Raw genomic sequence first — 17,874 nt, 5'->3', positions numbered from 1 at the left:
ATGCGCGTGCGCATTCCAAAACGAGTATGCGCGTGCGTATTCCGAAACGAGTATGCGCGTGTGCATTCAAAAACGAGTATGGGCGTGTGCATTCAAAACCTAGTATGCGCGTGCGCATTCAAAACGTGTATACGCTTGCGCATTCAAAAACGAGTACGCGTGTGCCTATTCAAAAACGAGTATGCGCGTGTGCATTCAAAAACGAGTACGCGCGTGCGCATTCAAAAACGAGTACGCGCGTGCCTATTCAAAAACGAGTATACGCGTGTGCATTCAAAAACGAGTATGCGTGTGCGCGTTCAAAAACGAGTATGCACGTGCTTATTCCAAAACGAGTATGCGCATGTGCATTCAAAAACAAGTATGCGCATGCGCATTCAAAACGAGTATACGCGTGCGCATTCAAAAACGAGTAGGCGTGTGCCTGTTTAAAAACGCGTATGCGCGTGCGCAATCAAAAACGAGTATGCACGTCCCTATTCCAAAACGAGTATACGCGTGTGCATTCAAATACGAGTATGCGTGTGCGCATTCAAAAACGAGTATGTGCGTGCGCATATTAAAACGAGTAGGCACCTACCTATTCCAAAACGAGTATGCGCGTGTGCATTCAAATACGAGTATGCGTGTGCGCATTAAAAAACGAGTATGCGCGTGCCTGTTCCAAAACGAGTATGCGCGTGTGCATTCAAAAACGAGTATGCGCATGCGCATTCAAAATGAGTATACGCGTGCGCATTCAAAAACGAGTACGCGTGTGCCTGTTCAAAAACGCGTATGCGCGAGCGCATTCAAAACGAGTATGCACGTGCCCATTCCAAAACAAGTACGTGCGTGTGCATTCAAATACGACTATGCGTGTGCGCCTTCAAAAACGAGTATGCGCGTGCCTATTCCAAAACGAGTATGCGCGTGTGCAATCAAAAACTAGTATGCGCGTGCGCATTCAAAAACGAGTACGCGCGTGCCTATTCGAAAACGAGTATGCGTGTGTGCGTTCAAAAACGAGTATGCGCGTGCTTATTCTAAAACGAGTATGCGCGTGCGCAATCAAAAACGAGTACGCGCGTGCCTATTCAAAAACGAGTATACGCGTGCGCATTCCAAAACGAGTATGCGCGTGTGCATTCAAAAACGAGTATGCGTGTGCGCGTTCAAAAACGAGTATGCACGTGCTTATTCCAAAACGAGTATGCGCATGTGCTTTCAAAAACGAGTATACGCGTGCGCATTCAAAAACGAGTACACGCGTGCCTATTCAAAAACGAGTATGCGCGTGTGCATTCAAAACGAGTATACGCGTGCGCATTCAAAAAGGAGTATGCGCGTGCGTATTCCGAAACGAGTATACGCGTGCGCATTCAAAAACGAGTACGCGTGTGCATGTTCAAAAACGCGTATGCGTGTTCAAAAACGAGTACGCGTGTGCATGTTCAAAAGCGCGTATGCGCGTGCGCATTCAAAAACGAGTACGCGTGTGCATGTTCAAAAACGTGTATGCGCGTTCGCATTCAAAAACGAGTACGCACGTGCCTATCCCAAAACGAGTATACGCGTGCGCATTCCAAAGCGAGTATGCGCATGCGTATTCCGAAACGAGTATGCACGTGTGCATTCAAAATCGAGTATGCGTGTGCGCATTCAAAAACGAGTATGCGCGTGCCTATTCTAAAACGAGTATGCACGTGCACATTCCGAAACGAGTATACGCGTGCGCATTCAAAAACGAGTACACGCGTGCCTATTCAAAAACGAGTATGTGCGTGTGCATTCAAAACGAGTATACGCGTGCGCATTCAAAAAGGAGTATGCGCGTGCGTATTCCGAAACGAGTATACGCGTGCGCATTCAAAAACAAGTACGCGCGGGCCTATTCAAAAACGAGTGTGCGCGTGTGCATTCAAAACGAGTATACGCGTGTGCATTCAAATACGAGTATGCGTGTGCGCATTCAAAAACGAGTATGTGCGTGCGCATTCCAAAACGAGTAGGCACCTACCTATTCCAAAACGAGTATGCGCGTGTGCATTCAAATACGAGTATGCGTGTGCGCATTAAAAAACGAGTATGCGCGTGCCTGTTCCAAAACGAGTATGCGCGTGTGCATTCAAAAACGAGTATGCGCATGCGCATTCAAAATGAGTATACGCGTGCGCATTCAAAAACGAGTACGCGTGTGCCTGTTCAAAAACGCGTATGCGCGAGCGCATTCAAAACGAGTATGCACGTGCCCATTCCAAAACAAGTACGTGCGTGTGCATTCAAATACGACTATGCGTGTGCGCCTTCAAAAACGAGTATGCGCGTGCCTATTCCAAAACGAGTATGCGCGTGTGCAATCAAAAACTAGTATGCGCGTGCGCATTCAAAAACGAGTACGCGCGTGCCTATTCGAAAACGAGTATGCGTGTGTGCGTTCAAAAACGAGTATGCGCGTGCTTATTCTAAAACGAGTATGCGCATGCGCATTCAAAACGAGTATGCATGTGCCTATTCCAAAACGAGTATTCGCGTGTGCATTCAAATACGAGTATGCGTGTGCGCATTCAAAAACGAGTATGCGCGTGCCTATTCCAAATTGAGTATCGCGTGTGCAATCAAAAACGAGTATGCGTGTGCGCATTCAAAAACGAGTATGCGCGTGCGCATTCTAAAACGAGTATGCGCGTGCCTATTTCAAAACGAGTATGCGCGTGTGCATTCAAAAACGAGTATGCGCGTGTGCTTTCAAAAACGAGTATGCGCGTGCCTATTCGAAAACTAGTATGCGCGTGCGCATTCAAAAACGAGTACGCGCGTGCCTATTCAAAAACGAGTATGCGTGTGTGCATTCAAAAACGAGTATGCGCGTGCTTATTCTAAAACGAGTATGCGCGTGCGCATTCAAAAACGAGTATGCATGTGCCTATTCCAAATCGAGTACGCGCGTGTGCATTCAAATACGAGTATGCGTGTGCGCATTCAAAAACGAGTATGCGCGTGCCTATTCCAAAATGAGTATGCGCTTGTGCAATCAAAAACGAGTATGCGTGTGCGCATTCAAAAACGAGTATGCGAGTGCGCATTCTAAAACGAGTATGCGCGTGCCTATTTCGAAACGAGTATGCGCGTGTGCATTCAAAAACGAGTATGCGCGTGTGCTTTCAAAAACGAGTATGCGCGTGTGCATTCAAAAACTAGTATGCGCGTGCGCATTCCAAAACTAGTATGCGCGTGCGTATTCCGAAACATAGTATGCGTGTGCGCATTCAAAAACGAGTATACGCGTGCGCAATCAAAAACGAGTACGCATGTGCCTGTTCAAAAACGCATACGCGCGTGTGCATTCAAAAACGAGTATGCACGTGCCTATTCCAAAACGAGTATGTGGGTGTGCATTCAAATACGAGTATGCGCGTGCGCATTCATAACGAGTATACGCGTGCGCATTCAAAAACGAGTATGCGTGTGCCTGTTCAAAAACGCGTATGCGCGTGCGCATTCAAAAACGAGTATGCACGTGCCTATTCCAAAACAAGTACGCGCGTGTGCATTCAAATACGAGTATGCGTGTGCGCATTCAAAAACGAGTATGCGCGTGCCTATTCCAAAACGAGTATGCGCGTGTGCAATCAAAAACGAGTATGCGCGTGCGCATTCAAAAACGAGTACGCGCGTGCCAATTCAAAAACGAGTATGCGCGTGTGCATTCAAAAACGAGTATGCGTGTGCGCGTTAAAAAACGAGTATGCGCGTGCTTATTCCAAAACGAGTATGCGCATGTGCATTCAAAAACGAGTATGCGCATGCGCATTCAGAACGAGTATACGCGTGCGCATTAAAAAACGAGTAGGCGTGTGCCGGTTTAAAAACGCGTATGCGCGTGCGCATTCAAAAACGAGTATGCACGTGCCTATTCCAAAACGAGTATACGCGTGTGCATTCAAATACGAGTATGCGTGTGCGCATTCAAAAACGAGTATGCGCGTGGCTATTTTGAAACGAGTATGCGCGTGTGCATTCAAAAACGAGTATACGCGTGCGCAACCAAAAACGAGTATGCGTGTGCCTATTCCAAAACGAGTATGCGAGTGTGCATTCAAAAACGAGTATGCGTGTGCGCGTTAAAAAACGAGTATGCGCGTGCTTATTCCAAAACGAGTATGCGCATGTGCATTCAAAAACGAGTATGCGCATGCGCATTCAAAACGAGTATACGCGTCCGCATTCAAAAACAAGTCTGCGCTTCGCATTCCAAAACGAGCATGCGCGTGCGCATTCCAAAACGAGTATGCGCGTGCGTATTCCGAAACGAGTATGCGCGTGTGCATTTAAAACCTAGTATGCGCGTGCGCATTCAAAACGTGTATACGCGTGCGCATTCAAAAACGAGTACGCGCGTGCCTGTTCAAAAACGCGTATGCGCGTGCGCATTCAAAAACGAGTATGCACGTGCCTATTTCAAAACAAGTATGCGCGTGTGCATTGAAATACGAGTATGGGTGTGCGCATTCAAAAACGAGTATGCACGTGCCTAATCCAAAAAGAGTACGCGCGTGTGCATTGAAATACGAGTATACGCGTGCGCATTCAAAACGAGTGTACGCGTGCGCATTGAAAAACGAGTACGCGCGTGCCTATTCAAAAACGAGCATGCGCGTGCGCATTCCGAAACGATTATACAAGTGCGCAGTCAAAAACGAGTATGCGCGTGCCTATTCCAAAACGAGTACGCGTGTGCGCATTCAAAAACGAGTACGCGCGTGCTTATTCAAAAACGAGTATGTGCGTGTGCATTCAAAAACGAGTACGCACGTGCCTATTCCAAAAGGAGTATGCGTGTGCGAATTCAAAAACGAGTACGCGCGTGCGCATTCAAAAACGAGTATGCGCTTCGCATTCCAAAACGAGCATGCGCGTGCGCATTCCAAAACGAGTATGCGCGTGCGTATTCCGAAACGAGTATGCGCGTGTGCATTCAAAAACGAGTATGGGCGTGTGCATTCAAAACCTAGTATGCGCGTGCCTATTCAAAAACGAGTATGCGTGTGTGCATTCAAAAACGAGTATGCGCGTGCTTATTCTAAAACGTGTATACGCGTGCGCATTCAAAAACGAGTACGCGTGTGCCTGTTCAAAAACGCGTATGCGCGTGCGCATTCAAAAACGAGTATGCACGTGCCTATTTCAAAACGAGTATGCGCGTGTGCATTCAAATACGAGTGTGCGTGTGCGCATTCAAAAACGAGTATGCACGTGCCTAATCCAAAACGAGTACGCGCGTGTGCATTCAAATACGAGTATGCGTGTGCGCATTCAAAAACGAGTATGCGCGTGCGCATTCAAAAACGAGTTTGGGCGTGTGCATTCAAAACCTAGTATGCGCGTGCGCATTCAAAACGTGTATACGCGTGCGCATTAAAAAACGAGTACGCGTGTGCCTGTTCAAAAACGCGTATGCGCGTAAGCATTCAAAAACGAGTAGGCACGTGCCTATTTCAAAACGAGTATGCGCGTGTGCATTCAAATACGATTGTGCGTGTGCGCATTCAAAAACGAGTATGCACGTGCCTAATCCAAAACGAGTACGCGCGTGTGCATTCAAATACGAGTATGCGTGTGCGCATTCGAAAACGAGTATGCGCGTGCCTATTCCAAAACGAGTATGCGCGTGTGCATTCAAAAACGAGTATGCGCGTGCGCATTCAAAAACGAGTACGCGCGTGCCCAATCAAAAACGAGTATGCGCGTGTGCATTCAAAAACGAGTATGCGCGTGCGCAATCAAAAACGAGTACGCGCGTGCCTATTCAAAAACGAGTATACGCGTGCGCATTCCAAAACGAGTATGCGCGTGTGCATTCAAAAACGAGTATGCGTGTGCGCGTTCAAAAACGAGTATGCACGTGCTTATTCCAAAACGAGTATGCGCATGTGCTTTCAAAAACGAGTATACGCGTGCGCATTCAAAAACGAGTACACGCGTGCCTATTCAAAAACGAGTATGCGCGTGTGCATTCAAAACGAGTATACGCGTGCGCATTCAAAAAGGAGTATGCGCGTGCGTATTCCGAAACGAGTATACGCGTGCGCATTCAAAAACGAGTACGCGTGTGCATGTTCAAAAACGCGTATGCGCGTTCAAAAACGAGTACGCGTGTGCATGTTCAAAAGCGCGTATGCGCGTGCGCATTCAAAAACGAGTACGCGTGTGCATGTTCAAAAACGTGTATGCGCGTTCGCATTCAAAAACGAGTACGCACGTGCCTATCCCAAAACGAGTATACGCGTGCGCATTCCAAAGCGAGTATGCGCATGCGTATTCCGAAACGAGTATGCACGTGTGCATTCAAAATCGAGTATGCGTGTGCGCATTCAAAAACGAGTATGCGCGTGCCTATTCTAAAACGAGTATGCACGTGCACATTCCGAAACGAGTATACGCGTGCGCATTCAAAAACGAGTACACGCGTGCCTATTCAAAAACGAGTATGTGCGTGTGCATTCAAAACGAGTATACGCGTGCGCATTCAAAAAGGAGTATGCGCGTGCGTATTCCGAAACGAGTATACGCGTGCGCATTCAAAAACAAGTACGCGCGGGCCTATTCAAAAACGAGTGTGCGCGTGTGCATTCAAAACGAGTTTACGCGTGCGCACTCAAAAACGAGAACGCGTGTGCATGTTCAAAAACGCGTATGCGCGTTCGCGTTCAAAAACGAGTACGCGCGTGCCTATTGGAAAACGAGTATGCGCGTGCGCATTCAAAAACGAGTATACGCGTGCGCATTCAAAACGAGTGTACGCGTGCGCATTCAAAAACGAGTATGCGCGTGTGCATTCAAAACGAGTATGCGTGTGCGAATTCAAAAACGAGTACGCGCGTGCGCATTCAAAAACGAGTATGCGCTTCGCATTCCAAAACGAGCATGCGCGTGCGCATTCCAAAACGAGTATGCGCGTGCGTATTCCGAAACGAGTATGCGCGTGTGCATTCAAAAACGAGTATGGGCGTGTGCATTCAAAACCTAGTATGTGCGTGCGCATTCAAAACGTGTATACGCGTGCGCATTCAAAAACGAGTATGCGCGTGTGCATTCAAAAACGAGTACGCGCGTGCGCATTCAAAAACGAGTACGCGCGTGCCTATTCAAAAACGAGTATACGCGTGTGCATTCAAAAACGAGTATGCGTGTGCGCGTTCAAAAACGAGTATGCACGTGCTTATTCCAAAACGAGTATGCGCATGTGCATTCAAAAACGAGTATGCGCATGCGCATTCAAAACGAGTATACGCGTGCGCATTCAAAAACGAGTAGGCGTGTGCCTGTTTAAAAACGCGTATGCGCGTGCGCAATCAAAAACGAGTATGCACGTCCCCATTCCAAAACGAGTATACGCGTGTGCATTCAAATACGAGTATGCGTGTGCGCATTCAAAAACGAGTATGTGCGTGCGCATTCCAAAACGAGTAGGCACCTACCTATTCCAAAACGAGTATGCGCGTGTGCATTCAAATACGAGTATGCGTGTGCGCATTAAAAAACGAGTATGCGCGTGCCTGTTCCAAAACGAGTATGCGCGTGTGCATTCAAAAACGAGTATGCGCATGCGCATTCAAAATGAGTATACGCGTGCGCATTCAAAAACGAGTACGCGTGTGCCTGTTCAAAAACGCGTATGCGCGAGCGCATTCAAAACGAGTATGCACGTGCCCATTCCAAAACAAGTACGTGCGTGTGCATTCAAATACGACTATGCGTGTGCGCCTTCAAAAACGAGTATGCGCGTGCCTATTCCAAAACGAGTATGCGCGTGTGCAATCAAAAACTAGTATGCGCGTGCGCATTCAAAAACGAGTACGCGCGTGCCTATTCGAAAACGAGTATGCGTGTGTGCGTTCAAAAACGAGTATGCGCGTGCTTATTCTAAAACGAGTATGCGCGTGCGCATTCAAAACGAGTATGCATGTGCCTATTCCAAAACGAGTACGCGCGTGTGCATTCAAATACGAGTATGCGTGTGCGCATTCAAAAACGAGTATGCGCGTGCCTATTCCAAAATGAGTATCGCGTGTGCAATCAAAAACGAGTATGCGTGTGCGCATTCAAAAACGAGTATGCGCGTGCGCATTCTAAAACGAGTATGCGCGTGCCTATTTCGAAACGAGTATGCGCGTGTGCATTCAAAAACGAGTATGCGCGTGTGCTTTCAAAAACGAGTATGCGCGTGCCTATTCGAAAACTAGTATGCGCGTGCGCATTCAAAAACGAGTACGCGCGTGCCTATTCAAAAACGAGTATGCGTGTGTGCATTCAAAAACGAGTATGCGCGTGCTTATTCTAAAACGAGTATGCGCGTGCGCATTCAAAAACGAGTATGCATGTGCCTATTCCAAATCGAGTACGCGCGTGTGCATTCAAATACGAGTATGCGTGTGCGCATTCAAAAACGAGTATGCGCGTGCCTATTCCAAAATGAGTATGCGCGTGTGCAATCAAAAACGAGTATGCGTGTGCGCATTCAAAAACGAGTATGCGCGTGCGCATTCTAAAACGAGTATGCGCGTGCCTATTTCGAAACGAGTATGCGCGTGTGCATTCAAAAACGAGTATGCGCGTGTGCTTTCAAAAACGAGTATGCGCGTGTGCATTCAAAAACTAGTATGCGCGTGCGCATTCCAAAACGAGTATACGCGTGCGCAATCAAAAACGAGTACGCATGTGCCTGTTCAAAAACGCATACGCGCATGTGCATTCAAAAACGAGTATGCACGTGCCTATTCCAAAACGAGTATGTGCGTGTGCATTCAAATACGAGTATGCGCGTGCGCATTCATAACGAGTATACGCGTGCGCATTCAAAAACGAGTATGCGTGTGCCTGTTCAAAAACGCGTATGCGCGTGCGCATTCAAAAACGAGTATGCACGTGCCTATTCCAAAACGAGTACGCGCGTGTGCATTCAAATACGAGTATGCGTGTGCGCATTCAAAAACGAGTATGCGCGTGCCTATTCCAAAACGAGTATGCGCGTGTGCAATCAAAAACGAGTATGCGCGTGCGCATTCAAAAACGAGTACGCGCGTGCCAATTCAAAAACGAGTATGCGCGTGTGCATTCAAAAACGAGTATGCGTGTGCGCGTTAAAAAACGAGTATGCGCGTGCTTATTCCAAAACGAGTATGCGCATGTGCATTCAAAAACGAGTATGCGCATGCGCATTCAGAACGAGTATACGCGTGCGCATTAAAAAACGAGTAGGCGTGTGCCGGTTTAAAAACGCGTATGCGCGTGCGCATTCAAAAACGAGTATGCACGTGCCTATTCCAAAACGAGTATACGCGTGTGCATTCAAATACGAGTATGCGTGTGCGCATTCAAAAACGAGTATGCGCGTGGCTATTTTGAAACGAGTATGCGCGTGTGCATTCAAAAACGAGTATACGCGTGCGCAACCAAAAACGAGTATGCGTGTGCCTATTCCAAAACGAGTATGCGAGTGTGCATTCAAAAACGAGTATGCGTGTGCGCGTTAAAAAACGAGTATGCGCGTGCTTATTCCAAAACGAGTATGCGCATGTGCATTCAAAAACGAGTATGCGCATGCGCATTCAAAACGAGTATACGCGTGCGCATTCAAAAACGTGTACGCGTGCGCATGTTCAAAAACGCGTATGCGCGTTCGCATTCAAAAACGAGTACGCACGTGCCTATTCAAAAACGAGTATGCGCGTGTGCACTCAAAAACGAGTATGCGCGTGCGCATTCAAAAACGAGTACGCGCGTACCCATTCAAAAACGAGTATGCGCGTGTGCATTCAAAAACGAGTATGCGCATGTGCAATGAAAAACGAGTATGCACGTGCTTATTCCAAAACGAGTATGCGCATGTGCTTTCAAAAACGAGTATACGCGTTCGCATTCAAAAACGAGTACACGCGTGCCTATTCAAAAACGAGTATGCGCGTGTGCATTCAAAACGAGTATACGCGTGCGCATTCAAAAACGAGTACGCGTGTGCATGTTCAAAAACGCGTATGCGCGTGCGCATTCAAAAACGAGTACGCGTGTGCATGTTCAAAAGCGCGTATGCGCGTGCGCATTCAAAAACGAGTACGCGTGTGCATGTTCAAAAATGCGTATGCGCGTTCGCATTCAAAAACGAGTACGCACGTGCCTATTCCAAAACGAGTATACGCGTGCGCATTCCAAAACGAGTATGCGCATGCGTATTCGGAAACGAGTATGCACGTGTGCATTAAAAAACGAGTATGCGTGTGCGCATTCAAAAACGAGTATGCGCGTGCCTATTCGAAAACGAGTATGCACGTGCACATTCCGAAACGAGTATACGCGTGCGCATTCAAAAACTAGTACACGCGTGCCTATTCAAAAACGAGTATGCGCGTGTGGATTCAAAACGAGTATACACGTGCGCATTCAAAAACGAGTTCGCGCGTGCCTATTGAAAAACGAGTGCGCGCGTGTGCATTCAAAACGAGTTTACGCGTGCGCACTCAAAAACGAGAACGCGTGTGCATGTTCAAAAACGCGTATGCGCGTTCGCGTTCAAAAACGAGTACGCGCGTGCCTATTCAAAAACGAGTATGCGCGTACGCATTCAAAAACGAGTATACGCGTGCGCATTTAAAACGAGTGTACGCGTGCGCATTCAAAAACGAGTATGCGCGTGTGCATTCAAAACGAGTATGCGTGTGCGCATTCAAAAACAAGTATGCGCGTGCCTATTCGAAAAGGAGTATGCGCGTGCGCATTCAAAACGAGTATACGCGTGCGCATTCAAAAACGAGTACGCGTGTGCATGTTCAAAAACGCGTATGCGCGTGCGCACTCAAAAACGAGTACGCGTGTGCATGTTCAAAAACGCGTATGCGCGTGCGCATTCAAAAACGAGTATGCGTGTGCATGTTCAAAAACGCGTATGCGCGTTCGCATTCAAAAACGAGTACGCACGTGCCTATTCCAAAACGAGTATACGCGTGCGCATTCCAAAACGAGTAGGCGCATGCGTATTCCGAAACGAGTATGCACGTGTGCATTCAAGAACGAGTATGCGCGTGCGCATTCAAAAACGAGTACACGCGTGCCTATTCGAAAACGAGTATGCACGTGCACATTCCGAAACGAGTATACGCGTGCGCAATCAAAAACGAGTACACGCGTGCCTATTCAAAAACGAGTATGCGCGTGTGCATTCAAAAACGAGTATGCGCGTGCCTATTCCAAAACGAGTATGCGCGTGTGCAATCAAAAACGAGTATGTGCGTGCGCATTCAAAAACAAGTACGCGCGTGCCTATTCAAAAACGAGTATGCGCGTGTGCATTCAAAAACGAGTATGCGCGTGTGCATTCAAAAACGAGTATGCGCGTGCGCATTCAAAACAAGTATGCGTGTGCGCATTCAAAAACGAGTACGCACCTACCTAATCCAAAACGAGTATGCGCGTGTGCATTCAAATACGAGTATGCGCGTGTGCTTTCAAAAACGAGTATGCGCGTGCCTATTCGAAAACGAGTATGCGCGTGTGCATTCAAAAACTAGTATGCGCGTGCGCATTCCAAAACGAGTATGCGCGTGCGTATTCCGAAACATAGTATGCGTGTGCGCATTCAAAAACGAGTATGCACGTGCCTATTCCAAAACGAGTACGCGCGTGTGCATTCAAATACGAGTATGCGTGTGCGCATTCAAAAACGAGTATGCGCGTGCCTATTCCAAAACGAGTATGCGCGTGTGCAATCAAAGACGAGTATGCGCGTGCGCATTCAAAAACGAGTACGCGCGTGCCAATTCAAAAACGAGTATGCGCGTGTGCATTCAAAAACGAGTATGCGTGTGCGCGTTAAAAAACGAGTATGCGCGTGCTTATTCCAAAACGAGTATGCGCATGTGCATTCAAAAACGAGTATGCGCATGCGCATTCAGAACGAGTATACGCGTGCGCATTAAAAAACGAGTAGGCGTGTGCCGGTTTAAAAACGCGTATGCGCGTGCGCATTCAAAAACGAGTATGCACGTGCCTATTCCAAAACGAGTATACGCGTGTGCATTCAAATACGAGTATGCGTGTGCGCATTCAAAAACGAGTATGCGCGTGGCTATTTCGAAACGAGTATGCGCGTGTGCATTCAAAAACGAGTACACGCGTGCGCAACCAAAAACGAGTATGCGTGTGCCTATTCCAAAACGAGTATGCGAGTGTGCATTCAAAAACGAGTATGCGTGTGCGCGTTAAAAAACGAGTATGCGCGTGCTTATTCCAAAACGAGTATGCGCATGTGCATTCAAAAACGAGTATGCGCATGCGCATTCAAAACGAGTATACGCGTGCGCATTCAAAAACGAGTAGGCGTGTGCCTGTTTAAAAACGCGTATGCGCGTGCGCAATCAAAAACGAGTATGAACGTGCCAATTCCAAAACGAGTATACGCGTGTGCATTCAAATACGAGTATGCGTGTGCGCATTCAAAAACGAGTATGCGCGTGCGTATTACGAAACGAGTATGCGCGTGTGCATTCAAAAACGAGTATGGGCGTGTGCATGTTCGAAAACGCGTATGCGCTTTTGCATTCAAAAACGATTACGCACGTGCCTATTCCAAAACGAGTATGCGCATGCCTATTCGAAAAAGAGTATGCGCGTGCGCATTCAAAACGAGTATACGCGTGCGCATTCAAAAACAAGTACGCGTGTGCATGTTCAAAAATGCGTATGCGCGTGCGCATTCAAAAACGTGTACGCGTGCGCATGTTCAAAAACGCGTATGCGCGTTCGCATTCAAAAACGAGTACGCACGTGCCTATTCAAAAACGAGTATGCGCGTGTGCACTCAAAAACGAGTATGCGCGTGCGCATTCAAAAACGAGTACGCGCGTACCCATTCAAAAACGAGTATGCGCGTGTGCATTCAAAAACGAGTATGCGCATGTGCAATGAAAAACGAGTATGCACGTGCTTATTCCAAAACGAGTATGCGCATGTGCTTTCAAAAACGAGTATACGCGTGCGCATTCAAAAACGAGTACACGCGTGCCTATTCAAAAACGAGTATGCGCGTGTGCATTCAAAACGAGTATACGCGTGCGCATTCAAAAACGAGTACGCGTGTGCATGTTCAAAAACGCGTATGCGCGTGCGCATTCAAAAACGAGTACGCGTGTGCATGTTCAAAAGCACGTATGCGCGTGCGCATTCAAAAACGAGTACGCGTGTGCATGTTCAAAAACGCGTATGCGCGTTCGCATTCAAAAACGAGTACGCACGTGCCTATTCCAAAACGAGTATACGCGTGCGCATTCCAAAACGAGTATGCGCATGCGTATTCGGAAACGAGTATGCACGTGTGCATTCAAAAACGAGTATGCGTGTGCGCATTCAAAAACGAGTATGCGCGTGCCTATTCGAAAACGAGTATGCACGTGCACATTCCGAAACGAGTATACGCGTGCGCATTCAAAAACGAGTACACGCGTGCCTATTCAAAAACGAGTATGCGCGTGTGGATTCAAAACGAGTATACACGTGCGTATTCAAAAACGAGTTCGCGCGTGCCTATTGAAAAACGAGTGCGCGCGTGTGCATTCAAAACGAGTTTACGCGTGCGCACTCAAAAACGAGAACGCGTGTGCATGTTCAAAAACGCGTATGCGCGTTCGCGTTCAAAAACGAGTACGCGCGTGCCTATTCAAAAACGAGTATGCGCGTACGCATTCAAAAACGAGTATACGCGTGCGCATTCAAAACGAGTGTACGCGTGCGCATTCAAAAACGAGTATGCGCGTGTGCATTCAAAACGAGTATGCGTGTGCGCATTCAAAAACAAGTATGCGCGTGCCTATTCGAAAAGGAGTATGCGCATGCGCATTCAAAACGAGTATACGCGTGCGCACTCACAAACGAGTACGCGTGTGCATGTTCAAAAACGCGTATGCGCGTGCGCATTCAAAAACGAGTATGCGTGTGCATGTTCAAAAACGCGTATGCGCGTTCGCATTCAAAAACGAGTACGCACGTGCCTATTCCAAAACGAGTATACGCGTGCGCATTCCAAAACGAGTAGGCGCATGCGTATTCCGAAACGAGTATGCACGTGTGCATTCAAGAACGAGTATGCGCGTGCGCATTCAAAAACGAGTACACGCGTGCCTATTCGAAAACGAGTATGCACGTGCACATTCCGAAACGAGTATACGCGTGCGCAATCAAAAACGAGTACACGCGTGCCTATTCAAAAACGAGTATGCGCGTGTGCATTCAAAAACGAGTATGCGCGTGCCTATTCCAAAACGAGTATGCGCGTGTGCAATCAAAAACGAGTATGTGCGTGCGCATTCAAAAACAAGTACGTGCGTGCCTATTCAAAAACGAGTATGCGCGTGTGCATTCAAAAACGAGCATGCGTGTGTGCGTTCAAAAACGAGTATGCGCGTGTGCATTCAAAAACGAGTATGCGCGTGCGCATTCAAAACAAGTATGTGTGTGCGCATTCAAAAACGAGTACGCACCCACCTAATCCAAAACGAGTATGCGCGTGTGCATTCAAATACGAGTATGCGTGTGCACATTAAAAAACGAGTATGCGCGTGCCTGTTCCGAAACGAGTATGCGCGTGTGCATTCAAAAACGAGTATGCGCATGCGCATTCAAAATGAGTATACGCGTGCGCATTCAAAAACGAGTACGCGTGTGCAATCAAAAACGAGTATGCGTGTGCGCATTCAAAAACGAGTATGCGCGTGCGCATTCTAAAACGAGTATGCGCGTGCCTATTTCGAAACGAGTATGCGCGTGTGCATTCAAAAACGAGTATGCGCGTGCGCATTCAAAACAAGTATGTGTGTGCGCATTCAAAAACGAGTACGCACCTACCTAATCCAAAACGAGTATGCGCGTGTGCATTCAAATACGAGTATGCGTGTGCACATTAAAAAACGAGTATGCGCGTGCCTGTTCCGAAACGAGTATGCGCGTGTGCATTCAAAAACGAGTATGCGCATGCGCATTCAAAATGAGTATACGCGTGCCCATTCCAAAACGAGTACGTGCGTGTGCATTCAATTACGACTATGCGTGTGCGCCTTCAAAAACGAGTATGTGCGTGCCTATTCCAAAACGAGTATGCGCGTGTGCATTCAAATACGAGTATGCGTGTGCGCATTCAAAAACGAGTATGCGCGTGCCTATTCCAAAATGAGAATGCGCGTGTGCAATCAAAAACGAGTATGCGTGTGCGCATTCAAAAACGAGTATGCGCGTGCGCATTCTAAAACGAGTATGCGCGTGCCTATTTCGAAACGAGTATGCGCGTGTGCATTCAAAAACGAGTATGCGCGTGTGCTTTCAAAAACGAGTATGCGCGTGCCTATTCGAAAACGAGTATGCGCGTGTGCATTCAAAAACTAGTATGCGCGTGCGCATTCCAAAACGAGTATGCGCGTGCGTATTCCGAAACATAGTATGCGCGTGTGCATTCAAAAACGAGTATGCGTGTGCGCATTCAAAAACGAGTATACGCGTGCGCAATCAAAAACGAGTACGCATGTGCCTGTTCAAAAACGCATACGCGCGTGTGCATTCAAAAACGAGTATGCACGTGCCTATTCCAAAACGAGTATGTGCGTGTGCATTCAAATACGAGTATGCGCGTGCGCATTCATAACGAGTATACGCGTGCGCATTCAAAAACGAGTATGCGTGTGCCTGTTCAAAAACGCGTATGCGCGTGCGCATTCAAAAACGAGTATGCGCGTGCCTATTCCAAAACGAGTACGCGCGTGTGCATTCAAATACGAGTATGCGTGTGCGCCTTCAAAAACGAGTATGCGAGTGCCTATTCCAAAACGAGTATGCCCGTGTGCAATCAAAAACGAGTACGCGCGTGCGCACTCAAAAACGAGTACGCGCGTGCCTATTCAAAAACGAGTATGCGCGTGTGCATTCAAAAACGAGTATGCGTGTGCGCGTTAAAAAACGAGTATGCGCGTGCTTATTCCAAAACGAGTATGCGCATGTGCATTCAAAAACGAGTATGCGCATGCGCATTCAAAAAGAGTATACGCGTGCCCATTAAAAACGAGTAGGCGTGTGCCTGTTTAAAAACGCGTATGCGCGTTCGCATTCAAAAACGAGTATGCACGTGCCTATTCCAAAACGAGTATACGCGTGTGCATTCAAATACGAGTATGCGTGTGCGCATTCAAAAACGAGTATGCGCGTGCGCATTCCAAAACGAGTATGCGCGTGCCTATTTCGAAACGAGTATGCGCGTGTGCATCAAAAACGAGTGTACGCGTGCGCATTCAAAAACGAGTATGCGCGTGCCTATTCCAAAACGAGTATGCGAGTGTGCAATCAAAAACGAGTACGCGCGTGCGCATTCAAAAACGAGTACGCGCGTGCCTATTCAAAAACGAGTATGCGCGTGTGCATTCAAAAACGAGTATGCGTGTGTGCGTTCAAAAACGAGTATGCGCATGTGCATTCAAAAACGAGTATGCGCGTGCGCATTCAAACAAGTATGCGTGTGCGCATTCAAAAACGAGTAGGCACCTACCTATTCCAAAACGAGTATGCGCGTGTGCATTCAAATACGAGTATGCGTGTGCGCAATAAAAAACGAGTATGCGCGCGCCTGTTCCAAAACGAGTATGCGCGTGTGCATTCAAAAACGAGTATGCGCATGCGCATTCAAAATGAGTATACGCGTGCGCATTCAAAAACGAGTACGCGTGTGCCTGTTCAAAAACGCGTATGCCCGTGCGCATTCAAAACGAGTATGCACGTGCCCATTCCAAAACAAGTACGTGCGTGTGCATTCAAATACGACTATGTGTGTGCGCCTTCAAAAACGAGTATGCGCGTGCCTATTCCAAAACGAGTATGCGTGTGTGCGTTCAAAAACGAGTATGCGCGTGCTTATTCTAAAACGAGTATGGGCGTGCGCATTCAAAAACGAGTATGCATGTGCCTATTCCAAAACTAGTACGCGCGTGTGCATTCAAATACGAGTATGCGTGTGCGGATTCAAAAACGAGTATGCGCGTGCCTATTCCAAAATGAGTATGCGCGTGTGCAATCAAAAACGAGTATGCGTGTGCGCATTCAAAAACGAGTATGCGCGTGCCTATTCAAAAACGAGTATGCGCGTGTGCATTCAAAAACGAGTATGCGTGTGCGCGTTAAAAAACGAGTATGCGCGTGCCTATTCCAAAACGAGTATGCGCATGTGCATTCAAAAACGAGTATGCGCATGCGCATTCAAAACGAGTATACGCGTGCCCATTAAAAACGAGTAGGCGTGTGCCTGTTTAAAAACGCGTATGCGCGTGCGCATTCAAAAACGAGTATGCACGTGCCTATTCCAAAACGAATATACGCGTGTGCATTCAAATACGAGTATGCGTGTGCGCATTCAAAAACGAGTATGCGCGTGCGCATTCCAAAACGAGTATGCGCGTGCCTATTTCGAAACGAGTATGCGCGTGTGCATCAAAAACGAGTGTACGCGTGCGCATTCAAAAACGAGTATGCGCGTGCCTATTCCAAAACGAGTATGCGAGTGTGCAATCAAAAACGAGTACGCGCGTGCGCATTCAAAAACGAGTACGCGCGTGCCTATTCAAAAACGAGTATGCGCGTGTGCATTCAAAAACGAGTATGCGTGTGTGCGTTCAAAAACGAGTATGCGCATGTGCATTCAAAAACGAGTATGCGCGTGCGCATTCAAACAAGTATGCGTGTGCGCATTCAAAAACGAGTAGGCACCTACCTATTCCAAAACGAGTATGCGCGTGTGCATTCAAATACGAGTATGCTTGTGCGCAATAAAAAACGAGTATGCGCGCGCCTGTTCCAAAACGAGTATGCGCGTGT

This window comes from Rhipicephalus microplus, chromosome 8 (genome assembly GCF_043290135.1).
Source record: "Rhipicephalus microplus isolate Deutch F79 chromosome 8, USDA_Rmic, whole genome shotgun sequence".
Classification (NCBI taxonomy): Eukaryota; Metazoa; Arthropoda; class Arachnida; order Ixodida; family Ixodidae; genus Rhipicephalus; species Rhipicephalus microplus.
The sequence above is the reverse complement of the archived record's forward strand: the minus strand, read 5'-3'. Positions refer to the sequence as shown.